Here is a 26,790-nt window from a genome sequence, read left to right as displayed (position 1 = left end):
AGCTTATTTGACTCCTAGCACTCATGTGTATATGTATATGTGTGTGTGTGTGTGTGTGTGTGTGTGTGTGTGTGTGGGAGAGAGAGAGAGAGAGAGAGAGAGAGAGGGAGAGGGAGAGATGCCTATTGGCATCTTCACATTTTGACAAATTTAATTCTATTTTGCTTTCTTCTTTTAAGCCATGAGTTTTTCTGACAGTCTGCCCTGGTTATGGGAAATTGCCCTTTAATTTTTCAGCCCTGATGTCTTGGTATACCTCAGAAACAGGACCAAGACTCAGAGAGAGAAAATTTGTCCTGGAAAGGAGGAATGAATCTTCAAGCACATGATTGTTGTGGGCTGCCTAACAAGATTTTGCATACCTCCAGTCCCCAAAATCAAATTTATTCATGGTCAATAGGATGTTTCTTAGTCTTTGCCAGCTGTGGAGTATGATTTGTGGAAAGCTGATAGAGAGGCCTTTGATCACAGGCTGGCTAGTTGTAGAATTTCCTGCCTGCAAAGAGCAGAACAGACAATTACATTTAAGAGAGAATGGGTGTGTTTTGGGGGCCTGGTGGTGGAGAATGGGCAGGTAGTTGTGAGGTTTGGTTATTATGCAGTATACCATGTCCTCAGATCCATCTTTCTGAGATGACTTTTATCCACAGTAAAACATTACCACATGCTGCTGTGGGTCATCAAAAACCCTGGCTTTACGACTGTTGTAGCCACATGAAGTCTAAACTGGGCACAAAGCATTGTCTCCCTCAGAGAGACTTGCTGAACAAAAGTGAGGTCGAATCTACAGCAACTTTGAAGAGGTTTCCCTTACACTTCTAGCAGCTGTCACTGGGGTCACTAGCTGGCTATTTTTAGAACAGCTTCGGGGCTTCCCATCTTGCTTGTCACCCAGCTCATCCTCTTAATTTCTGCCATACCATGAACTCAGTACTTGAAATCTGAACAGCTCTTTTTTTTGAGAAGGTATCAATCTGGTTTTGACTTACCTCTTGAGTATGTATTTCTATGCAAGTTTTCTTCCATAACTAACAATTCAAGCATTGATATTTTAGCAATGGTAGAAGTCACATGACCACAAATGCATATATTACAAGGGAGTGTGTTTGAGAGATTAGCAGAAAAACGAAAAGCTCTTCTTTCATCTGACTGAAAACCTACTTTGAAGCCATTTGAGAAGAATCAGACTGATTGGGTATATATATATTTTTTTTCCTCCCAACATTCCATCACATATATTTCTTCTTATGTAGGCCAAGCTGAGGATGCCATGTAAATGAATGGGTCACCATGAAATGCAGCAATTTAATTTTTCTCCAATCAAATCTTGGTTCTATTAACTTTTTGAAGGCTTAAAGCAGTTAAAGTATTTTTTGCTTCTAAGTATGAAGGTTAAAAAATCATTTTTTTGGAGTTCCCCTTGTGGCTCAGCAGTAACAAATCTGACTAGTAACCATGAGGATGCAGGTTTGATCCCTGGCCTTGCTCAGTGGGTTAAGGATTTGCCATGAACTGTGGTATATGTCACAGATTCGGCTCAGATCTGGTGTTGCTGTGGCGAGGACTGGTGGCTACGGGTCTGATTTGAACCATAGACTGGGAACTTCCATAGGCCACAGGGGTGGGGCTCTAAAAAGCAAAAAAAAAAAAAAAAATTTTTTTTTGAAGTTCTCTAGTGGTGTGGTGGGCTAAGGATCTGGCCTTGTCACTGCAACAGCCTGATTTACGGCTGTTTGCAAGTTTGATCCCTGGCCTGGGAACGTCCACATGCTGTAGGCACACAAAAATAAAGGAGCATCCAGTTTCACCAATAAGTAAAAATTTAAAAACAGATTCTTTTAAAAATTAGTCCAGGAGTTTCCATCGTGGCTCAGTGGAAGCAAATCTAACTAGCAACTATGAGGTTGCGGGTTCGATACCTGGCCTCCCTCAGTGGGTTATGGATCCGGCATTGCTGTGAGCTGTGGTGTAGATTGCAGGTGCAGCTCGTATCTGGCATTGCTGTGCCTGTGGGGTAGGCTGGCAGCTGTAGCTCCAATTCAACCCCTAGCCTAGGAACCTCCATATGCCACGCATGTGGCCCTAAAAAGCAAAAAACAAACAAACAAACAAACAAAAAAGAACAAAACAGTCCAAAGTGACATTTAGGAAGTGAGCTATAGGCTTCTGCGCTGGCACCATGACACAGCAAAGTGTAAAATTGCGTCTGGTTTTGCTTCGGTTTGTTTTCAAAATCCAGTGCTCATGGATTAGGTTCTGGAAATGTTCCAGTTGTAAGGCAGGGATTTTTGGATTCCACTGGTGTGTTCCTTGGGTTGGGTGCTGGAGGATGAGGCACACTTTACTGGACCCATGTCAGCTGCCTATTAATCATCAAGGACCAAACATTCATCATTTCCTCCTTGGTGTTTCATTCCCTAGAAATCTACCTGGTAGCGTGAGATACCTCCAGTTCTACCACATCCTTGTGCAGACTGGAATCCTTTTGTGCCTCATCTGTGGCAATTTCTAACATGACTCCAAAGTTGTTAATGGTTATTAGCAAACCATTCCAGCAGAGGCATCATTCTCATGTTTTTTGTCCTGTCTCTTTGTGAAATGAGCTTTGTGAAATGAGCTTTGATAGAGAATTTTCTCCTCTTCTGTGCTGTGGCAATGAAGGACATTATCTCTAGCTGCTTTCATCCAAGTATCGCCCTGTTAATTTCTTCTTTTAAATGAACTTCACGTTGGTGAGGACTTCAATAGATATCTCAATAGCTTGCTTGAATCCATTTTCATCACCATAAGATACGTCAGTGCATTTAAAAACTTTTTTTTTTCTTTTTTTAGGGCTGCACCTGAGGGGTATGGAAGTTCCTAGGCTAGGGATTGGATCAGAGCTGCAGCTGCCAGCCTATACCACAGCCACAGCAACACCCAGATCTGAGCCTTGTTTGCAACCTACACCAGAGCTCATAGCAATGCCGGATCCTTAACCCATTGAGCAAGGCCAGGGATTGAATGAACTTGCATCCTCATGGATACTATGTGGGGTTCTTAACCCCCTGAGCCATAACAGAAACTCCTGCTTTTCCATTCTTAAATGGGCAAAATGCAAGGCTACCTTGTTTCTTGGGGAGATCCACAGTGAACTTGTGCAGGACTTTTCTTGTATTTCCTTGGAGTGTGCCAGAAAGTCACCACTACCTTCTCTTACAATGAAGCCAACTTGCTTCCCTCCAGAAGCAGTGCTGTGAGAGCCTTTTTATGGAATTTGTTGTCACACAAATATAATGACAAATTAACTAGTTTGAAAGTCAAAATGTCGATTTGCTTTTCCTTTCCTTCTGTTACAGTTGTACTGCAGTAAACTAGCAGGTCCCTTGGAGGTACTTTATAAAGCTTGAGTCTTTGTTGTACAGATGTAATGATTCCCAGAACTGAAAGTTGCTTTGCTAGTAACTTAATGTTGAATGCACTTCCAGACATTTTTGCCATTCATGAAACCTGGTCTTGGGGAGGAATGATCAATGATATCATGTTCTTGCCTTTGCTGCGGGCCACCTGCTGGCTCTTAATGAGCTTCTTCTTCCAGCTCTCTGCGTTCCAGAGGGTGCTGTTGGCAGCACTGGGGTCATCTGCAATCTTCTTGCACCTCCCCCCTCAGGGTCCTGTCCTTGGTGGCAGCGGCTCTGATGTAGGACACCCTGTGTTTGGTTTTTACAGGAGCCAGGAGCATTCCCCTGGTCATATTTTCATCTCTTGTTTAGAGTCACAAATCCATCAAGATACTGAATCTCCCAAATACTGGTTACTAAAGCAAGGGAGGTGTGCTGGAGATCTCGCAGGATATAAAATGTGGACCTATAAGTCTGCATCAGGGACAGTACAAACATTGTATGAAGATAGACAAAAAAAAAAGCAAAACTAAAAGCCCATTTTAGAACCCGCGGGATGATATTTCATTTTCTTGTATGGAGACTACCTTCTTCATTCATGTGTCATGGCTCAAATTACTTCCTGTTGCTGGACATACAGATTTCCTCCTCCTGTGTGGTCTGTTTTACTTGCTCAGATAATGACCACTTGAGGTGTTACCAGGAATAGCAAACGAGATCCCCTCAACTGTTTTTGCAATCTGTGGCTGAAGCTGCTGATTGTCCTCCAATGTCCAGCCTTCCTTTCTTTATAAGTAATAGAAACTTCTTCTGGAGTAAAGGCTGATTTTCTAGCTTCCTTTGCATCCAGGCATGGTTGTGTGACTATATTCAGCCTAAAGGACTTATATGCGAAATTTCTAGAAAGGAGGAACATCACCCTTTTTAATCTCCTTTTTTTTTTTTTTTTTTTTTTTTCCCGATGCCTGGGATTGGATGGGATGACTGGACTTGAGCAGCCTTGATGGATCAAGGAGTAGAAACTGAATTAGATGCTAAGGAGGGTTTTACTGCAAGATAGGTAGAACCTGGGTCTTTATCACTGTAGAACACCATAGAAGTCTTGGCTAATTTTGTATTTAGACCTGTCACAATGAGGGATAAATGATAAATGTATACCTATCTTGTTTAATCCACTGCTATTTGGGATTTTCTGTACTACACTGCTGAACCCAATCCTTCTATCCTATACTTAGGACTAAACCACTTCTTTGTCAAGGTCATGATCATAGCACAGACCAAGATAAACTAAATTCACCAGAGAAGAGTCAACTTACTAGCACTATGTCCAGCCACTTGAGTAGTTTTCAGAAGACTCTTTTCTTCAGTTCATCCTTATTTGGTCTGACCATTTATATGGCTGGGTGTCGGGACATGACAGGGTTTACTTATTAATTCATTCCGTGAATTGAGTGCCTTTTGTATTCCAGGCATTGTGTTAGGCTCCAGGAATCCAGTGAGAGGAAAACAGCCATAGTCTCTGTCCTGACAGAGCTTATAGTCTGGTGGAGAAGACGGATATTAATCAAAGAACACACAGAGTTATATAATTACTCCACAAACTGTTAAGCGCTCTGAGGAAAAAGCACAGGAAGCTACAAGAACCTATGTAACAGGGGAATCTCATCCAGATGGGGCAGTGAGAGGGCTCGTGAGGGAGGGCTGTTCTGAACAAGGGCCTTTGGAGTGATATCTGGAAGGCAAATTGGATTTAACTTGTTGAGGAAGAGTATGTAGAATGTTCCAGACAGAGGGAATTATGCAGAAGCTGTGGAAAGTAAGCGAGAGGGTAGATTTCAAGAGTGGAACAGTGGCCACTGCATTTCTGTGCATTCCTGGTGCACAGTAAATAAGGGAAAGCAGTGGGAATAAACTAAGCTTATTTGGCAGGGATGTCACTTTTGTAAGGAATTGAGCGTTGTCTTTTGTTACAAAAGTGTTGTATAGAATCTGATCATTTAATTCCAAATCTATTGCAAAATAGGTAAAATGGTCAGACCTTTTGTGTCTTTGGAAATGATGCTCTGAGACATGTAATTAAGCTCCAGGTTTATCTGTGTGATTCTCTTTTGCTGTGATTTACATATTGCTTAGCAGCTGTCATTTAGACATTTGCACAGATGGACAGGTGGACACAGAACCAGCATTGAAGACGTTGCACATGTTAGAAACGTCTAATGAGAACGTTAATGCTATGAAATATTTTTAATGAGTACATGCTTGCTTGAGTAGAGCTTTCTTCCTAAAAGAAAAGGAGTGGAGCAGAGGAGCTTGAATGCAAATGAGTCAGTGAGCCTTCTTTTTTGAGAAAAGTATTGCTGAAATGGTACCTTTTGTGTGTGTTTGTGTGTGTGTCTCTTTGTCTTTTTAGGGCCATATCAGTGGCATAGGGAGGTCCTCAGGCTAAGGGTCCAATCGGAACCGTAGCCCCCACCAGATCCCTAACCCACTGAGTGAGGCCAAGAATTGAACCCACGTCATCATGGATGCTAGTTGGGTTTAACCACTGAGCCACAAGGGGAACTCCTGAAATGGTACCTTTTAAGTTAATGCTGCTGAAAGTAAATACTGCAGAGACCAGAAAATATTTTCTAAACACAATTTATGTATAGACTGGTAAGTTCTTAGAAAATATGATTTAATAATTGATTCCTTTGTTTTGAACAACTACAGTGTTTTGAGTCTTTCTTAAGCATAGTGACTAGTACTGAACCATTGAAGAGTGCAGTACCATATCAGAACAAAGGTCTATTCTTAGGGAAAAAATCAGCTATTATACGAGACCCACAATTGATGGCAAGTGACTTAAAGAAGTCGAGTTTGCTCTAAAAACAGAGTCTATGCTGCCTCTCATCAGCTCCGTTCTACACCACTGCCATCTCTGCCACTGCCAGACCATCAAAGAACACTTTGTTTTGCCTATTTTCTTGACCTCTAGTGAGAGAGAGAGACAGCAGTGTCTTGCTTCTCCCGATTTTCCTTCTAGCGTTTCTGAATGCTGCTATACCATTGCTGCTTCTTAGGAGTCATTCGAAAATAGAATTGTGTTCAGACCTTCCTCTCACCATGTGCTCTGTGCAAACTTGGACCTGATATGGTACAGCAGTTCTCATAACTTGCCTCCTAGCTACCCATCCTTTTCTTATAACTACAGTAAGATTTCTTGCTTCCATTCTTCTCCCTCCTTTCATCGGTCTCTCCTTGTTAAAATTTTTTTAGTTGTTTGTTGGGGAGAGATATTGGCAGTTTGGAACATAGGTCAAGACTGTCTCTGTGAGAAATGGAGAAAGAAAATTGAAACTTATTTTAAAGATTCATAAAAGGGATATATAGGCAGCACTTCCAACAATAGAGTTGGAAGAAACTACTAGGCCCTACAGATGATACCAAGCCTCAACATTACAGGAATAAATGAATACGAGAAATCTTTTATAATATCTTTTTAAAAATTGGCCTATAGAAATATACCTTGCATATATCCTCTTGTTGCTGCTTTTTCTATGCATTCATCCTCTACCATTGATTGGCTAGGGAGGTGGGTTCCAGTGTTCAAACATTTGTGAATGCTTTCAAGGTAGGAATCACTTGTCGTCCTAATCTTCTCTTCACTTAGGCACACAGTAGATGCTTAGTGGTGGTTTTTTGAATGTATTTACACAAAATTAGCCTTCAGGAGAGGAAAAGTGCCTAAAACTTAAATTCTGCTCCCACCAAGAAAGCTTTGCAGAGAAGTGCTTTGCAGCCTGTTTGGCCTGCAGAGGGGGTGGGGATTGGGGGATCCTGGATATGGCTTTGGGTCTGTATTGAGTCTCTGTGTGTGGTAGCTTTTGGGTTTCCACCTCTTGGAGCATTATTATGCCTTATTTCTATCAGTTGTGCACTTGTACTTAGGAGTCTCTTAGAGTCAAAAGTACTTTTTGATGGTCATATACAACTAGGCTTCATCAACTGACTCCATGTTTGAAGCCCTCACAGTAGTGTCGAGGTCCCTATTTAGAGTGACTTGTTTGGTGTTACTTCCCTTGACTTACTGCCCCAAAACTCCTTCTAGAGCATTATTACCTGATCTATTCATTTGTTCACTTAATCGTGAACTACTTTGATCTGTTAGTTACTTGTTTTATTCATATAAACCTCACCTCCATGACTGTTTTATAGCTTTGAGAAGGCAGAGTTGGATCTTATACTACTTTTGAGCCCCTCTCAGGCAATCAACAAATATGTGAATTTTAAAGTTTCAAGTGAAGGTAACTCTTGTAGAAGGCTCTAGCAATATCATTCTACTTAGTTATTTTATGGAACCCAAGACCATGCTTAACTGTTAGACAATTCTTTATAGCTTGCTAAGATTTTTGCACGCAAGCCTTCTTTTTTGGGGTCTTTACATTGTGAAAGAGGGTGGGAGGGGGAGAATGTGTCTGAGTATGTGTGTGTTGAGGCTGAAGTTTTAATGCTTAAGTTAACATGGAAAGCCCATAGAGAGAAGCCCATTCTTTGTGAAGGTGAAACATAGGACTAATTGAATAACTGCTATTAGCATTGAATAAGGAGTGTGGTTTGAAATATTTAGCATTGCGTCTAGACTGCTAACCCTCTCGTTAGCCTTTTCTTAAAAATAGTGTATTAAATTCACATGACTACTTTAAAAAAAAGAGCCTTCTCTTTCTTATCACGGGGAAGAAGGGAATATTAGAACTTTACTGGCAGTGCTTTTCAGGTGAAATTTAGAGAGAGAGAATCAAATGGAGATTTAAAAGCTTAACAAAGCTTTGTGATTTGGGAAATTGAGAACTTACACATTTCCATCAGCAGGGTTACATAAAGTTGAGGTGTCTACCTAACAAAACCATAGGCTATTAAAAAGAATGAGGTGATAGGCATGCATGGTATGAAAAAATCTGCAAAAAGTCAAAAAAAGCAAGTTGTAGGACAGTTCTTAGGCTGTGATCTCAATTATATAATGAAGCGCAGAGTAAGACATTTCTGTATATATATACACATATAGTTAATTTGCAGAAAGAAGTCTGGCAGGATGCGCACCAGACAGACTGATGGCTGATTACCTCTGGGGAGTGAAGATGGGTGGGGTTTTTTGGTTTACTTTATATATTTGTATTGAGACATTCAAATAGAGAGTATGTTTATGTATTATTCGGTTATGAGAAAATGCAGCCAGTGGTCCGTAGACGTTCCCCTGTCATTCCAGTTTCGTGGTGTCTTATGAGAGAAACTAAAGAACAATTGAACAGTGTGTGGTTTTGAATTGTTTCATTGCATTATTTTTCTTGGCCAAGAGTGAGTGTAGTTATTGCTAAACAATGAGAAGCTGTGATATGAAAGAGAATCTAAGCAATTTCTGTTTATTCTCTTGTTAAGTCAATTTAGAAGCCATCAGATATTGGTTGAAGAGAAGAGTGCAGCACTTAGTGTAATAATATTATGTATGTAATCCAATTTGTATTTTCTAGCAGTTTGACTTTGGTGAGAGACATTCGGTGGCTGAGAGGCATATTGATCATTTCTGGGGAGAAGCTAGGACACCACATTACAAAATGTTTTTGCATGTTTGATCTCACTGGATCCTTTTAAGAGCAGTGGATGAAGTGGCACAGGGAGCCATAGTTCTGCTTCATGCAGGAGGAAATGGCCCCAGGGAAAAGGATGGCATAAACTGAGCCATAGAGCTGGTAAGTGACAGGGTCAGGAACTGGATAGAGCCAAGCTCTTGGCTTTCAAATTTTGATCTCTTTCTACCCAACATGAGGGTGTGCACCATCGTAGAGCCGCCCAGGGTAAAATGTACTGGGACCATATTTTGTGCCAGCACAGCCTCAAGCCATTGAGAGAGTGTTGTAAACCATTGAGTGGCTTGAAGAAAGAGGAAGAGGGTCAAATAAGATAACAAACATCAAAAGCACTTTCTTGGAAAACATTTTCCAAATAGGAGGTGGTGGTTTGGTGATTAGTGGTGTAACAACACGTTCCATCTGTCCTTGGTGTGCTGTGAGAAGTGAGAGCTCTGCTCTCTTTAAAATTCAAAAGCTGATGCAGGTGATGGGGAGAGATAAGGGAAGAGAGCCAGGAGAGGAAGCTCATGGACCGACTTCCGTTTAGATGAAACGGACTCATTGCCGTTAAGGGAAGCTACTTTCTAGGAGGAAGCAGGCCCTACCCCAGCCATAAGGGGGCTTCTCTTCTCTTGTGTGCACAGATTTTGAATGACAAACGTTTTTGTCATTGTGCCCATCCCCATGTGCCATGTCTTTGGAGTTAGGATCGTAGATGAATATACAGGACTCAGATTAAATGAAGTTCACCACGCAGCTGCCGCATAGGTACAACTTCCTGTATCTTTGGACAAGGGTTTGTGAAGAGCTGATTTAAGAAGATGAGGCTTTGTGCTCCATTACCAGCCTCTGAGGTCATGTGCTCCTTTGAGCACTGGGTTTCTTCAGGACAGACGAGATTATCATCTCCTTGATATTTTGTTAGGTTTTCAAAATGGGCAATCTTGAGAAACCAGTACCTTCATTTACTCAGAAGGTGGGAGTGTGGGACATAGTGGTTCAGGGGATGGAGTCATCCATCCATCCACTCAGTCAACATGTATTATGTGCCTGGCATTAGTGGACACTGGAGGGTACAAAGTCCAGTCCTGTTCTTGCCCTGTAATGCACAGTCTGGTGGGGAAGGGGAAGAAAGGGGTATGGAAGTAACTATTCCATTACAGTGTGCTAGGTGAAGCCCTGGGCACATAGTAGGTACTCAAAAATGGCCCACGAATGGAAATGTTGTAATAGATGTGTGAACAAAGTCCTAGACTCAAGGCCTAGATTGGAGCTTCTTAACCATAGTGCTATTGACATTTGGGGCTAGATAATCCTCCTTTATGCGGGACTGTCTTGTGCACTGTAGGATGTTAAAAGCATCCCTGGCCTCTACCTCCTAGATGTCTGTGGCCCCCTCACCCTGCTGCGACAACCAAAAATGTCTTCAGGCATTGCTAGATGTCCTTTGATGGCAACATCACCCTTGGCTGAGAACCACTAACCTAGAGGAACATGGGACTATTGTACCATATTTGGCAGGACTCAGGGTGTTTGGGATTGATAATTGATCAGTAATTATCAATTATTGATTGATAATTCAGATTGACCTCAGTTTATCCCCAAGAAGTATGGCTGCCGACAATGACTTAGGTAAAGGCACATCTGTTTATTTTTGTCCACATCTGGATTGATTTCCTTTCTCCTCCTCAAGGCAAAAGATACACTATCTTATTCCATCAGGTCTGGTGTTCTCCTTCCAGGCCCAATTTTCCAGCCTTCCTTTCAGTTGGGTGGGGACAGGTGATTGAGTTCTGGCCAGTGGAATGTGGTCACTTTCTGGCCTCATCCTTATAAATCCTCCCATGTGATCCTTTCCTTTGTCTCTCCTCAGGTGTCAACTAAGTACAGAATCTAGATGAGGACCCTAAGGCCCTGAAAGGTGATGGAACCCCTGGGGGAAGAGGCTTGAGACCCTGATGGCCACATGGAGCCCTGTCCCTCCTAACCCACATTGGACTCTCACCTGAGAAAGAAACTCTTAGTCTGCAGTCTCACTGAGATTTGGGGAGTGTTGGGATAGTGGTTAGCTTTCCCGATTAACTACTCTCTCCTGCTCCCTCTCCTCTCTTATGCACCTCTCACTTGTCAAAAACTACTTAATGTTACATCTCTTTGGTCGCTCTAGTGACCTGCGCATGCCCTAACTGAGGATAGAACTTTCTCTTAGCGGTACTATGATACAGTTAATTGCATACCTTCTTAGCCCCCATGGTTTTCCTTTTCATCATCTTCCTTGGAAGGAATGAGAGTTTGGATCTGAGTCCAACTGCCCTTTGAGACTGCTAGGCCCCGATCATGGAATAAGAAGTTCTGGTTGCCGGCCAAGCAGAAAATTCTTCCTGAATGCTGAGTTCATAGTAGCTTTATTCCCCAAACAGTTCAAATGGTGACATTTCTGAAGGCAGAGGAAGAAAGAGGACAGTCAATCCTTTTATTTAATTTTGGCATGACTGCAGGTTATGGTGCCCTGGGGAAATGCAGCCGCAGATGCATCAACCTTTTTAAAAATTCTTGGCAGTCTAACCTTTTAAGTCATAAACCTAAATGCAGCCAGCGCATCCTTGAAGAAGGCTTGGATTGGGTATGTTTGTCACCAGTATTCCCCCTCCAAGATTGTCCTTCCATCTTTGCTTGTGAAATGCAAACTCAGTTTATTTTAATCAGTATTTATTTCCTAGATTATTTGGGTGTGTTAGGATTTTCAGCATGTTAGAAAGTTTTATGATTTGCTCAGCAGTCACTGCACTATATACCACTTGCTGCCAAGTTATAGAGATGCATAAGGGAGCTTTTCTTTCTGATTCTACAGTGATAATATTGTACCTCTGTTTGAGAGGCAGCATAGCGAGGTGGTTAAGAGCATGGACTCTGTGTGCCTGGCACAATATGAGCACTTTATAAATATTATCTATCAGTGCTACTAAATGCTATGCTCTATATTTTCCCTGTATTTTAATTACGTGGTAATCAAAAGAGAAATTAGTTGCCATTATTGAATTCATTAGGTCTTTAAATCTCCTCTGTGTTTTTAAAGAACTTAAGTAGCTAGAATTATGATAATTCATTTTCGGGAAATTTCAGAATTTTTATGTATACACAGACAGGAGAAAGTATGAAAGAATATATTCCAAAATGTTGATGGCATCATCTCTGGGAGCTTTGATTATGGATGATCTTAATTCATTAAACATTTTTTCATCTGTATTTTCCAAATCTCTACACATGAGTCTAGATTTCGTATAGAGTTTATTTTAGCAGAACAAGGAACTCAACTTATGTTTTTGACATTTTCCAAAGAGAACATTTTTTGGTATTATATTTACATGTGATGTATAGGAAATTTTACATTAAGTGAATGTTTTTTGCTTTAACTTTTTTTGTGATTTTTTCTTCTGTGTTTTCTCCTTTCCAATAAAAGCACTGGTAGGATCGGTGACACAAATTGCCACTCACAGAGACTTCTGGAACAGAGCTGTACATTTCATGTAGTTTCTCTTCAAGTAGGTTTTTTATTCTTTGTTTCCTTTGCCCATTACATCTGATAATTTTTGTAATTAGCCAACTTCCTGCCAATTTCCCTGATTTAGCTGTAGGATCAAATAGCTATAGAGCATGGGGCCAGTACTCAGGGACAGCTTTTTTGCTTTTACCTCAACAAACACACACTTGACATCTGGGACCCCTAGGTATGAATGGGACCCCTATGATTGACATGTGCCAGTGCTTAACTGGAACCCTCACAGTCTACCTGACGGTAGTCAAAGCCTATAGAGAATTGGACCAGGTCAGAAAGGAATCTCTGGGTGAGAAAAGAATGATTTTGAAAATGTGGTCTTCCACAATATTTCTGCTACTGTCAAGAGTGAGAGCTGGTGACTCAAGTAGAGTAATGACAACCATCTATTGAAAATGTTCTATGTGCTGCCACTTTGCATATCTGATCCCATTATTCACCCCAGCCCTGTGAGGTAGAGAAAGTAATGACAATAACAATAATTACTGTTACGATAACAACCAACAGCTAACATTCGTTGTTATCTGCCAGGGGTCAGCCACCTAGCTAAGCTCTTTACATGATGATCTGGTATCAACCTTGTCAGGCCTCCAAGAAGTCTGTGCCATCATGACCCTCATTGTTTAGATGAGAACACTGAGGCTCAGAGAGTATCTTGACAGAGCTAAGATTTGACTCCAGGTCTGTCTGACTCCACCATGGTTAATCGTTAACATACTGCTGAGTCATTCTCTAGTTGCGTCTTTTTTAAGGAACTTAGTACTCCTGAATGTTTTATCTTTTTTTTTTTTTGTCTTTTTGCCATTTCTTGGGCCGCTCCCATGGCATATGGAGGTTCCCAGGCTAGGGGTCTACACCAGAGCCACAGCAATGTGGGATCTGAGTCGCGTCTGCGACCTACACCACGGCTTACGGCAACACCAGATCGTCAACCCACTGAGCAAGGGCAGGGATCGAACCTGCAACCTCATGGTTCCTAGTCAGATTCATTAACCACTGCGCCACGACGGGAACTCCTGTTTTATGCGCGCACACACACACACACACACACACACACAGGGATGTATGTATGTATATATTTTGAATTTCCTTTGTTCTTCCCAGTACTAACGACCTTAATGTGCAGTTCTACAGGGATTATTTTATGTTAATTACCTCTCTATTAAATTATTTTATGTTAATTACCTCTCTATTAAATTGGTCATCATAACCAACCCATGGGGCTGTCAGGACAGGTATGATCCCAGCTTCTAGGCCACTAGAAATGGACTTGCCCCAACATATGCGGCCGGTAAGTGGCAGGAGCTGGGCTGAAACTGAGGTCTTTGGACTTCTGGTCCATTTCTCACTCAACTTGGCCGTGATTCTGACCTGTCTTTTTCACAGGTCAGCTGTCTTTATCTTCCTGCCCCAAGAGAATTACTTTTTATTAAAACAAAACCATTTTCTTGGTTACTTTTATTAGCTAAGCAGGGTTGGGATATGCACACGGATCAGGCAGGACAAGCAGAAGAGGCATCCTTCCAGTTTTCACAGCTTAAGTTGTGTAAATCAGGAGGCATTCCTTAAACTCGGGGTGGATGGACTCGTTGGGCTTATCCCTTTGCAGAATCTGGAAAGGGACCAGTGATGCAGCATGACACCCATTGTGTGAGGAGCTGGGCCCATTCCAGCTCCCTGTGCGATTTCTGCAGTCCTGTGTTCAACTCTCCCTCAAGGCCAAGCTTCAGACCACCCATTAGCAAACAATTTATTTTTCAAGAAGTTGCCCTGAAGCCATTTCTTTATATGAAAGCTTTTAGTTCATCCCTACACTAGAAATTCAATTTACCACTGAAAGAAGTTTTCCAGAAGAGGTTGTTATTATTTCTTTTAAAGAGAAGTGTCAGAGGAGGGGTTGGTGGAAGCAATAAAGAAAACCATTAAAATGGATTGCGAATTAGGCTCTTGTTTCCTGGTGAAGATGGCAGGAGGGGGTGGTGTTCCAGCTCACAGGGCGATGTGGTTCTTAGAACAGCAGGGAGTGGCTGGGCATACGGGCCACAGTCAGACTGACAACTACATAGCTTGTCTCAGGAAGCGCTTGGGGATGGGGTCCAAACTGGGGTCCGTTTTAAAAATCAGATTCTGAGATCTGAGAAACAGAGTTATGAAAAAAGGTTGTGTAATAGAGAAGAATCCGAAGGTGTGGATTCTGACTCCGGCTGCGGGACCGATTACCTATGTTACTTTATTTATTTAAAAAATTTTTAATTTATTTTTAGGGCCACAAGTGTGGCATGTGGACGTTCCCAGGCGAGGGACTGAATCAGAGCTTCAGCTGCTGGCCTACACCACAGCCAACAGCAACGTGGGACCTGAGGGGCATCTGTGACCTATACCACAGCTCACAGCAATGCTGGCTCCTTGGCCCAGAGGCCAGGGATCAAAACTGTATCCTCATGGTGCCTGGTTCTAATTCATTTCTGCTGAGACACAACGGGAACTCCGTTTTTTTTGTTTTTTTTTTTGTTTTTTTTTTTTTTCCCGTGGGACTTTAGGAATGTCACTTAATGGCTCTGGGCCTCTGTTTCCTGACCTATAGAATGAGGTGGTTGGATCACATACATAGTACCCGTCTCACTATGCATCAGAATCACCTGAGGGGCGCCTTAAAAAAAATATATATATATATATAGTACCTCAGCGTCATCCTTAGAGACTGATTAAATTGGTTTGGGATACACCTGGCCTCCGTATTTCTAGAAGTTCTTTGGGGGATGGAAATATGCAGCCCAGTTGGATCAGCTCTCAAATCTCCTCTAGTTGTAGCAGTCGACTTTAAAATATATGCAGTTGGTTTCTTACCAAGGGATTTATAAACTACACAATAGCTTATAAATGGATTTACTGTAACGAAGAATGCTGATCACTGTTGTCTTGAAAAACAGAAAAGTTCTTAAAGAGTTATTGAAGCTATGTCATTGATTTGGAAGATAATTCTCCAGCGGAAGCCATGAACGTTTTCTGTGAGGCATGAGGATAGGAGAAAGAGAGTTTGATAGAGCCAAAAAGTTGGAATTGTTATTTTTAGGTAACTGAAAGTGTTTTTCCTCAGAAGTTATACGGGGAGGGAATTAGTTCATAGGCCTAGAAGAGAATATTTGGGTTGCAAACCTTATTTTTAAGGTAAGCACAGAAATTGCCTTTTTTTTTTTTTTTTTCTTTTTAGGGCCAAACCCATGGCATATAGAAGTTTCCAGGCTAGGGGTCAAATCAGAGCTACAGCTGCCAGCCTACATCACAGTGACAGCAATGCAGGATCTGAACCGCATCTGTGACCTACAGCACAGCTCACGGCAATGCTGAATCCTTAACCTGCTCAGTGAGGCCGAGGATCAAACCTGGGTCCTCATGGACACTAGTTGGGTTTGTTACTGCTGAGCCACGATGGGAACTCCAAGAACAGTAATTTCTAGCCCATATCTCCTTCTAAGTCCCAAGGCAGAAATCATATTTTTATAAATGCCAAATTATCAGTTCTGATGGAGGTCAAAATTCCAGTCCTTGCTATAGCAAGTTACCCGTCCTTTAGAATCAAATTTCTTCCAAACCAGAGTTATTTTTAAAGGTAACAGGGCCCTGGAAAACATAAGATTAATGGAACATTCCTTTTGTTTACTTAGTTTCAAATTATTAGGCATACAGGAATTGGGATGAATGATTTTATAGTTTATATTTGGATAACAAAAGAAAAAATGAGAGGTGTGGCGTAAAATTTGATACTGAAGCTTTCCTCATAAGTACTTTCTGTTCAAGTACTTGGATCCCTGAAGGCAGTTATCATCCAACACATAAGCAGGTCATAGTAAATCCTAAGCCCAAGGTCACCTCCCTCTCCTCCTCCTCTCTCTCCCCACCACGCACACACAAAGCTCTGGCTGTGTAATCCTCTTTTGTGTCAGAAGAATCTAGGCAAGATTCAGAAATGTTGTTTCTTGCGAACAGCAAGGCACCATCTATAGCCATGAAGAACCTCACATTTATTTTGAATTTAGAGCCTCTGATCTGTAACAACTCTATACCAGGAAAGGATAGCAAATGACCTCATGTAGCATCAGGTAGGAGCACGTATGACGAGATAAGAGGTGATTTTTTTTTTTTAAATAAAAATCAGTGTTCCTACTCATTTCTAGCCCTTGACTCCTTTTCCTGAAAAGAAAACCAGCTTGTATTTGAAAATACTCTGAGGCTTACAAAATATTGGATGTTAGTTTAATTTATTTTTATTTTTTTTGCTTTTTAGGGCTGTATGTGTGGCATATGGAGGTTCCCAGGCTAGGGGTTGAATTGGAGCTGCAGCTGCCAGTCTATGCCATAGCCACAGCAACTGGGGATCCAAGCCGGGTCTGTGACCTACACCACAGCTCATGGCAATGCTGGACCTTTAACCCACTGAATGAGGACAGGAATTGAACCCACATCCTCATGGATACTAGTCAGGTTCATTACTCTGAGCCACAATAGGAACTCCTGGACCTTAGTTTAAGTACAGAAAAGCATAATGAAGAAAACAAAAAAAAAACCGACCCCAAACTCATCACCCAGGTCATCCTGTAAACATTACATTAGAAACTCAAATGTCCAAATGGGAACAAAAGACTGACTACTCCTTAGATATCTACTTTTAATAGAGAATTTTTTTTTAATTTAAAAAATGAGGCTAGACTTTTTTTTTTATAATTTTTTTATTTTCCCACTGTACAGCAAGGGGGTCAGGTTATCCTTACATGTATACATTACAATTACATTTTTTTCCCCACCCTTTCTTCTGTTGCAGCATGAGTATCTATACAAAGTTCTCAAGAGTCTAGACTTTAATAATAACTAATTTTTTTTTTTTGGCCACTTCTGTGCTACTTCCTATTCTAACTTCTCATTCTCTAACAATTCTTATAACGTAGATACCCTTATTATCCTCACTTTACAAATGAGAAAACACGCTAAATAATTTATCCAAGGTCACGGTTTAATGTGCAGCAGAGCTGGGATTTGAACTCAGATAAATGGTTGATGAGTTGGGCTTTCAAGGCCCAACTCATCAACCATTTCTCTATGCTGCTTATGGCAGAATTTGGTGGAAGTAAACTGTAGAAAGTTATAACTACCCTTGCTAAGTAACTGACTGCTCTGAAAATGGAGAATTATTACTTAGGTTCTGAAGAACTCATCTTAGACCAGCTCCTTCTACTCATTCAGGACTATCCTTTGGCATCAGCTCAGAAAAGCAGAACTTGTTTTTGTAATTGGACCATGGTTGATTTACAGATTTTGGTTTTAGTACCTGAAAGATTATGCAACTTATATAATATTTTAGGTTAAAATTAATATGTTTACAAGGAGGAAAATGCCAATGGTGGATACAGTTCATTAAAACTGATTTCCTTGTTTCTTCTCCTTCCTTGTTCCCTTGTTGCATTTTTTTTTTCTGAATCTCTTTAAACTATGGTCAAGATTTAAGTCATGGAGAACCACGTACACGAGAACAGTGACAGCGGTAGTGGTGGTACCCTGACTGAGGAAGCCTAGGATGTATGTTGCTTCTAGACTACAGCATGTGCTCAAGGAACAGTTTAAGGGCCCAAGGTGCTTTCTCTAGTTGTAATCAGTGTCTTGGAAACCAATGTTTCATAAATACAGATAGAAAATTCTTTTCCTAAATGTGCTCCCTTACACACATGGAGGTGCAGCTACCACTTTTGGGGGCTTGCTTACATGTTCGTGGAGTCATAGATTTATTCATTCATCAGGCTTTTTTCTTTAAAAGTTTTTGCTATTCAGGGAGTTCCCGTCGTGGCGCAGTGGTTAATGAATCCGACTAGGAACCATGAGGTTGCGGGTTCGTTCCCTGCCCTTGTTCAGTGGGTTAACGATCCGGCGTTGCCGTGAGCTGTGGTGTAGGTTGCAGATGCGGCTTGGATCCCGAGTTGCTGTGGCTCTGGCGTAGGCTGGTGGCTACAGCTCCAATTTGACCCCTAGCCTGGGAACCTCCATATGCTGCGGGAGTGGCCCAAAGAAATAGCAAAAAAAAAAAAAAGAAGTTTTTGCTATTCAAAAACTTATATGTTGTATAAATGGAATCATACAACATATAGATATAACCATCAGATTCATAAGAATTAAAATCTGAAAATAACAAATGTTGGAGAAGCTGTAGGTACACAGGAACTCTCACCTGCTGCTCCTGGGAGTGTGAATTGTTACAACCCTCTGGAGAGTAATTTGGAGATAATCAAGTTGAAGCTATGTTTTATGTACACCCCATAACCTAATGATTCCATTCTTGGGTTTATACCCACAGGAAAACCTCACATCTCTGTTTAAGGAAACAAGTGCAAGGGTGTTGACCACAACATTGTTTGTAATGAAAAACAAAGTGGAAACAAACCTAACTGAAATAGAGAAATAAAACAGTTATTTTTCATGTAGTGGAATACTATGCAGGAGTGAAAAGGAATTAACTAGAATTATATGCACCAATATAAATAAATCTCCAATACATAATGTTGAATGGAAAAGGCAGGTTTCAGAAAGATAAAGACACTCTGATTCCATTTATACAAACCTTTAAAACATTATATTGTTCATACCCAGTAAATATTTAAAAACATATGGGATTGATAACTACCGATATCAGAGTAGTGGTTTACTGTGGAGTAGAAGGATGGGTGATGACTCTGGAGTTAGAGAAGGAAATCCAATAGAGTAACATGAAATGACCACTTTGCTTAAGGACACCTGTTGAAAGCAAACGCAAATGGATGGGCAGAGATCTTGGTGGCAAGGATGGTGACCTTCCCAACTTCTCTTGGCCATTTATTGCATGTCTGTCATAACCTAGTGAAAAACCAAAGAGGAGAAAGTGAAGGAAAGAGGATGTGTCTTTGGGACAGAGGGGGGTTCTAAATCTTTTAGAAGAATGAGAGAGTGAAATGTTTTTTTAAAGCTACACCACCCCCAGGTGACGGGTGTCTCAAGGCTTAAGTAAGACTTCCACCATCATGAAAGTTTCGGATCCTTAAAGAAAATATTTAGTTCTCATTACTCACCATTCTTGGTAGGGTTTTTCTTGTTATGTTTTGTCTCCTGCCTCAGAGATTTTCAGCCATGGTAGAAATTTGGGGACCTCCTTCCCCACTACCTTTCTTTTCTTCCTGTGTCTGCTCTCAGGGCAGCAGCAGGTACTTGTAGGGGATAAAGAAAAAGTACCAAGCAAATCTTGATAGGTAATTACTTATTAGGATGGACAGCCTACCCTTGTCCACCTTAGAAAACCAGTTTCTTATTCTAAAACCTTTATTTATTCTCTGTCTTGCTCTAGGTGATGGTCTTAGCTAGAGCAGAGTCACCAAATAGAGGGTTTTAGGCCAGGAAGTATCTTAATACTGGGATGTTAGTATAGGATGAGCTGTTAGACATGCATTGTGGTGTTCTCATTTTATATGGAAGGAGCATGATTCCAGCATATAAATTGTTTGACCCAAGAGATGGCAGGATGAGACTAGACCCAGCACTCCCATCCTTCCACGTAAAAACTTTCAATTGTGCCCGATTGCTTCTTTGAGCCCATCTCACTTTTCGGTCCTTACCAATTGGCTGAACTGATATAACTTTACCCCCGTATTCTCCTGCTAACTTTTCCCAGTTATCTCTGTTGAAAAGAGACATAACTCTTAGCTTGTCCTTTTGCTAATGATTCTCAAAATGAGCCAAAGCTGACACCGAGGGTGGTGAGGATAAACGCATTTATCTGAGGCCCACACTTGGCTGTTTCCCATCCTTAGGGAAGTTGTACCTGGAAGAAAGGAGAAGTTGAGGCAATCTGAGTTATGGTTTCTTGGGTAAAAGTGACTTTCCTCTGTAAGAGAGGCTACAGCAGGAGTTTGGGGTCAGGCCTGCTGGTCAAAGAATAACTAGACTCTTCTGTTATAAAAGGTTTCCTTATCTAGGAGTCAGGTCTTACAGTAATTCAAGTCATGTAAATTTAGGAGAAGAATACATTCTCCCAATTGTTTTTGTAAAAATAACTTTCATATCACATAATATGTCTCAAAAGCAAGTGATCACTGGGAAGCCGACATGCTAGTCAAAATAAGGTGGGCTCCTGAATGTCTGTTTAGTAAAGGCTGTTAAATGTCTCAGAGGATTCAGCGCTGATTTATATTAACAGGTAAATTTCTAAGGCAAGATTTGTCTGAGACTGATTGCTGTGGGCAAACTAAATGGAGCTGTGCTTACAACACTATCCCACCCCCATTCCGGCTGCCCGCCCAATATATTCAGCCTTAATTGAAGCATCCATCCTCTGGCTGTGGAACCTCTAGGCCAAGGTGAAGGTATTTGCAGTTGAGCTTGGCCACTGAGCAAATTGCTAATGTCCACCTCTGATGACTCTTTTTTTTTTTTTTTCCTTTTCTAGGGCCACTTCCCGCAGCACATGGAGGTTCCCAGGCTAGGGGTCTAATCGGAATTGTTGCTGCCAGCCTACACCAGAGCCACAGCAACGCCAGATCCGAGCCGCATCTGCGACCTACACCACAGCTCACGGCAATGCCGGATCCTTAACCCACTGAGCAAGGCCAGGGATCGAACCCACAACCTCAGGGTTCCTAGTTGGATTCGTTAACCACTGTGCCACAATGGGAACTCCTGACAACTCTTTATCAGATTTTTCTCTTTAGGGTGTGTTCCTATATCTCAGGATATACACTGACAATAATTTGATGAATGGGGAAAAAAAGGCAGAGAAACAAGAAAAATCCATTATACAGAGAACCCATTTTCTAGGCTGACAAACATGATACCAGGACATAATAGTTGCTAATCCAACTCCTTGTTGGATCATGACACTGTAGGATTTGTAATCAAGTATTTAGGCATGATAATGACAGGAAATTTTATCCCTGGATGAAATGGGAATGTAGTGTTACTCATTTAAATATATGGTAAAGGAGAAGAAATCAAAGCTGTGAGGGAACTAAGGCCTTCTATAAAAAAGGATTATATGTGACTACTTCCCTCCCCCACTACATTTAAAAATATTGTATACTTGGAGTTCCCGGGTTGTGGTACAGTGGTTAACGAATCTGACTAGGAACCATGAGGTTGCAGGTTCGATCCCTGGCCTTGCTCAGTGGGTTAAGGATCTGGCATTGCCGTGAGCTGTGGTGTAGGTTGCAGACGAGGCTCGGATCCCGCATTGCTGTGGCTCTGGCGAAGGCTGACAGCTACAGCTCCGATTCGATCCCTAGCCTGGGAACCTCCCTCCATATGCCGCGGGAGCAGCCCTAGAAAAGGAAAAAAAGAAAAAAAAATTGTATACTTTCACTCTTGTGGAAGTTTTCTAGATTGATTTCAAAGTACTTTATACTGCACAGACTTTTCTGCTGACATGAAAGAAAAGTACTCCTGGAATATTCCTCTGTTATACTTTTCATAAATTATTTGTGTCGATAAGGACAATAAGGAGGGCAGCTTTCTAAAGCTCATTAAAATGAAGGGATTCTTTTCTGCTAAGCTTTCACTCTTTTTCATTCCTTCCTCCCATGTTCTCTGAGGCTTTTCCCTGCCTTAGGAGATTTGTCTGTTTGGCCTGATTCTGATTTCCTCTGCAGAATGTCTTCCCTTGAGAGATGAGAAGTGAGCTTCCTTTTTGTGTCAGTGCTTTCTCCTGTTACCAATACGAAAGCCAAGCGTCCTTTTTTAATGATCTACACTACACAATCCATTTGGTTAATTATCTTCTGCTTTTCCCTGACTGATTATTCTCAACCTTAATTCAGGGTCCCATTTGTTTTCACAGGGCCAGGAAATTTTGCTGTATTCATTGTGTTAAAAATAGCCCTCCCTGTCGTTTCTGAATTCCTCATATTTATCAATCTATACTATGCATTTATTTATTAGTCAGGATTTTGTTGGATGCAAGTGACAGAAATCCCTCTCAAACTAGTTTAAGGAAAAATGTTATGTTTTGGAATTCCTGTTGTGGTGCAGCGGAAACAAATCCGACTAGGAACCATGAGGTAGGTTGTGGGATCAATCCCTGGCCTTGCTTAGAGGGTTAAGGATCGGGCATTGCCATGAGCTGTGGTGTAGACAAGCAGCTGTAGCTCTGATTGGACCCCTGGCCTGGGAACCTCTATCTGCTGAGGGTGTGGCCCTGAAGAGCAAAAATAAAAATTAAAAAAAAGTTACGTTTTTGGAGATGAATGGAGGTGATGGTTACACAACAATGTGGATTTCCTTGTTGCCACACAACTGTGCCCTTAAAAAAGTAACTTTAGGGGACCCTCTTATCTGAGGGCTTCAGGCAATTTTATTTCTCCATTCCTTGGACATCCAGTGTTTAACTTCTCATCACTTTGTTTTTAAGCTTCAGGAGTGCACATTTTCTTCAGTGCATGACAGATGTATGTGGGATGGGTCCCAGGTGGCTTCATGGAGAAGCTGGCTATTGGACCATGGTTATTGAAAAAAAAGCAGTTGAAAAAAAAAGTTCTCAAAGTTGAAAAAAAAAGTTCTCAAAGTGATCAGCTTGAGCAAACGTGTGAAGATGGGCAGATGCAGGGAAAGAGTCCACTTTGGCTCATGTGTGCAGAGCGAAGGGGGTGATACAGCGCAACTCAAGCCAGGTGGCCAGGAACAGCAGCGAGTGCCCATGGGGGTTGAGACATCCTTGGAGGATGGAGGGTGAACATGAGAGTCGGGACAGTGTCCTCATAAGGAAGGTGGACACTCCTATTCTGGGGAATTTTTCAGGGGAAGGAGTGTTGGAGAAGGGTCATCTCAGTAAACATTTTTCGTTGGTTCTATCCAGATGTCTTTTTTATCCTTTCATTTACAGGGTAGTCTTCCGACTCCTCTGTCATTTTATTACGGTACCTCTCTTAAAGTATTCAAAGCAAAATACGAATTTCTCCTGGTGTCCTGATCTCAAGAATTATTCTTTCCTTCTATCTCATCCTAGTATTTTATCTCTGCTCATAAATTTTCTGATTTATAACTTAAACCTTCCTGCCTTTGCCAATCTTATTTTATGTGTGCATAGGAAACAGAGGGAATGTTTTTGTTGAGGAGTGGAGTGCTTTGTTGCTAAATATTCTTTCCTTTGGGGCCAATTACTCAAATGTTTTGCTGCAGATTCTGTGGGAGTTGTGTTCTGAGCTGAACTGTAGACTTTTTAGATCTGGAAAGGATTTAAAAAAAAAAAATCTCCAAAAAAACAGGCCATCCAACCCACTCATTTAACAGATGAGGAAACTGGTTCCCACAGTTGTTAAATAACCCCATCATATGTTTATTACCTCAAAGGGTAAAAGTCGTAAGGGTGCACCTCGAGAAAGAGTAGATGAGTGATTCAGAACCATTATTGCTCTATCCCAAAGTGGAAAATAAGCTCTTTTGGACTTGTTATCCAGCCGTGTTCCTGTTGCTTAATTTCTCAGTTGTTTTACACAACAGTTTCAAGTATCTTTGAAATACGGCGTAGTGCATGCTATTTTTGCTGCCTCCCTGCAGAAGAGTCTATTATGTCATCCAAGCAAGCACTCATCCTTCTTTGGTTGCATCACTTGAATTTGGTGGGCTGTGATGACACTAACATTTTTTGTATAAAAGAACACTAAGTCTAGAGAACAGACTTGTGGTTGCCAAGGGGGAAGGGGAAGGGAGTGGGATAGACAGGAGGTTTGGAGTTAGTAGATGCAAACTATTACATTTAGGATGGATAAACAGCAAGGTCCTTTGTATAACATGGGGAACTATATCCAGTCCCCTGGGATAGACCATGATGGAAAAGAATATAAAAAAGGGTGTATATATATGTATAATCGAGTCACTTTGCTGTACAGTAGAAATTGGCACAACATCGTAAATCAACTATAATAAAATGTATTTTTTAAAAAGAACACTAATATTAGTGTTTCCCTGTTGAAATTTATTTTAGGAGCTATCCTATCCAACTTTGGTGAAAATCTGAATCTCTTATTGGTTTTAGAGCTTCCGATGGAATTGACATCATATCTGATACCCTAGAGTTTTCTTTGCTTTTTTGTGGGTTTTCACCAAAAAGTGCATGCATCGGTCAGGAAACAGGAGGTAGGATCTAGATAACCTAGAAATGGTTAATTGGGCCATGGAAAAAGTGGAAAGAAAAATGAAATGATTTCTATTCATCGGCCAAACCAGATCACTTGGCAAACAGCGATGAGAAAATAGTCACAACTCCTTTATCATAGGCTCCTCCCTTCGGCTGGTGATTTTATTCGGGAGCTTTTACTTATAAGCCACCTCTGCCTTTTTTATTTGTGATGGTAGTTGTATCTTTTTTGTTATTTCTAAAAAGGTACTTTTAGTTGTTAGATTTCCTATCAATGTGCTGGCTTACAAGCCGGCCACTGGCTGCCTTAGGTTTCATGCTCTTCCAGGGGAGAAACGTAGTGTTTCCTAGAAGGTGACACTTGGGATGGCAGAAGTGCTTTCCTGCTGGAAAAAGGCAAGAAAAGGTGATTTCGTGTGGAATGACGGTTGGCAGAATGGAAAGCCTCCTCTCTCTGCTAGTTAGAGAAGGGCAAGGAGAAGATGGTGTGGTGTGCCTTTACGCAATGCTGACCCAAACCAATTTCTAGCAAAGAATTCTCACTGGTCGGCCTGTGTTTTATGTCTGTCCTGATGGGGAAGACAGCTGAGAGAAGCATTTTAATGAATGATTTCATTGGAATCACAGGGATTTAGAAGGGACAGTTCATAACATGGAAGGAGGTAGGACAGGCTGAAAAGGTTTACATGCAGTGACATTGATCCTTTGATGGGCGTTGAATGGTTCCTGGAGCTACACCCAGGAAGTTTGTTGAATCACTTATAGGATGAGCCCAGGAGGGAGTTCAAGTTGTGGCTCAGCAGAAACAAACCTGACCAGCATCCACGAGGATGAGGGTTCTATCCCTGGCCCTGTTCAGTGGGTTAAGGATCTGGTGTTGCCCTGAGCTGCAGGTGTAGGTTGAAGACTCAGCTTGGATCTGGTGTGGCTGTGGCTGTGGTGTAGGCTGGCAGCTGTAGCTCTGATTCGACCCCTAGCCTGGGAACCTCCATATGCCACACTTGCAGCCCTAAAAAAAAAAAAAAAAAAAAAAAGGATGAGCCAAGGAAATATTGTGGTTATCGCCAAGTGAGAGACATTTAGGACGAAGTATCAGTTCATTTCCTCTGTTGAATAAAAGTACCATTCTTGCAGATTACTTCTAGATCAGAACAATACTTTTTGAAAACCATACCAGACACGCTATATTTTGCACCATGATTTTGTGCTCTGTACCTTTACAGGCGTTACAGCCAGAAGAGGTGTTTTCCTCTTGGTTTTACAAGTTAGGAAACAAGACCCAAGGGGCGAAGTCTCAGGATGGCAAGGGGCAGAGCAAATCCCTGAACCTGGGTCTAGGTGACTTTTTGTGTTCTTTCCTCTGCAGCCCTGCTGCTTGGCAGAGAACTGGCAGATGCTATTAATCAAGACTGTGAACTTGAATACAAATTGAGCCAGGAATGTGTAGGAAACAGCCTCATAAATCTTGACACAAAAGTTTAAGGCATTTAGAGACCTTCAATGTGTCTTGGCTCTTAGGATTTCTCAGTTTGTTGCCCCATAATTAGGACCAAAGACCTAAATTGGGGGTTGATTTCTAAAGCTGCCTATGCCCCTTGCCACCGGGATTTATGTCGAGACATTTAATTAAATGGCTCCTTAGTGACAGGGCTTAATATATATCTTTTAAAATACCAGATAAAGAAGTGCATTTCTTCTGCATTAACATTATGTGGCAATGTTCATTTCAGTTAATTGAAGCTGTCAGAATTGTTTGGGAAGATGTCCTCTAATCTCTGGTTTTTAGAGATGGGTTAAGTTGGAAACCATGGATTCACTGCCTCACATTTTCCCATTTCAAGTGCTAAACTGAGGGGTTGGAGTTCCCGTCCTGGCACAGCAGAAACGAATCTGACTAGGAACCATGAGGTTGCAGGTTTGATCCTTGGCCTTGCTCAGTGGGTTAAGGACCTGGCATTGCTGTGGCTATGGTGGAGGCCGGCACCTGCATCTCGGATTTGACCCCTAGCCTGGGAACCTCCATATGCCTCAGGTGCAGCCCTAAAAAGCAAAACAAACAAACAGAGGTGTTAGTTTAACCCCCTGCACCAAGACCAAGAGATGCTCATACTG

At 41.5% G+C, this 26,790-nt stretch overlaps 1 protein-coding gene and 1 pseudogene across 7 annotated transcripts in view; one reads left to right on the top strand and one right to left on the bottom strand.

The window, feature by feature from the left end:
- The window catches only part of ANKRD44 (ankyrin repeat domain 44), a 342,621-nt gene that overhangs the window by 69,762 nt on the left and 246,069 nt on the right, over positions 1-26,790 (top strand). The window lies entirely within an intron of this gene.
- On the bottom strand, positions 3,065-11,238 carry LOC146396064 (eukaryotic peptide chain release factor subunit 1 pseudogene; annotated as a pseudogene).

This window comes from Sus scrofa, chromosome 15, assembly GCF_054392235.1.
Source record: "Sus scrofa isolate SSC_HxYL_T2T_F1_AM1 chromosome 15, Sscrofa_HxYL_maternal_Yorkshire_Landrace_v2.0, whole genome shotgun sequence".
In the NCBI taxonomy this organism is placed as follows: Eukaryota; Metazoa; Chordata; class Mammalia; order Artiodactyla; family Suidae; genus Sus; species Sus scrofa.
Note: the sequence above shows the minus strand (reverse complement) of the source record. Positions and strands in the feature narration are given on the sequence as shown.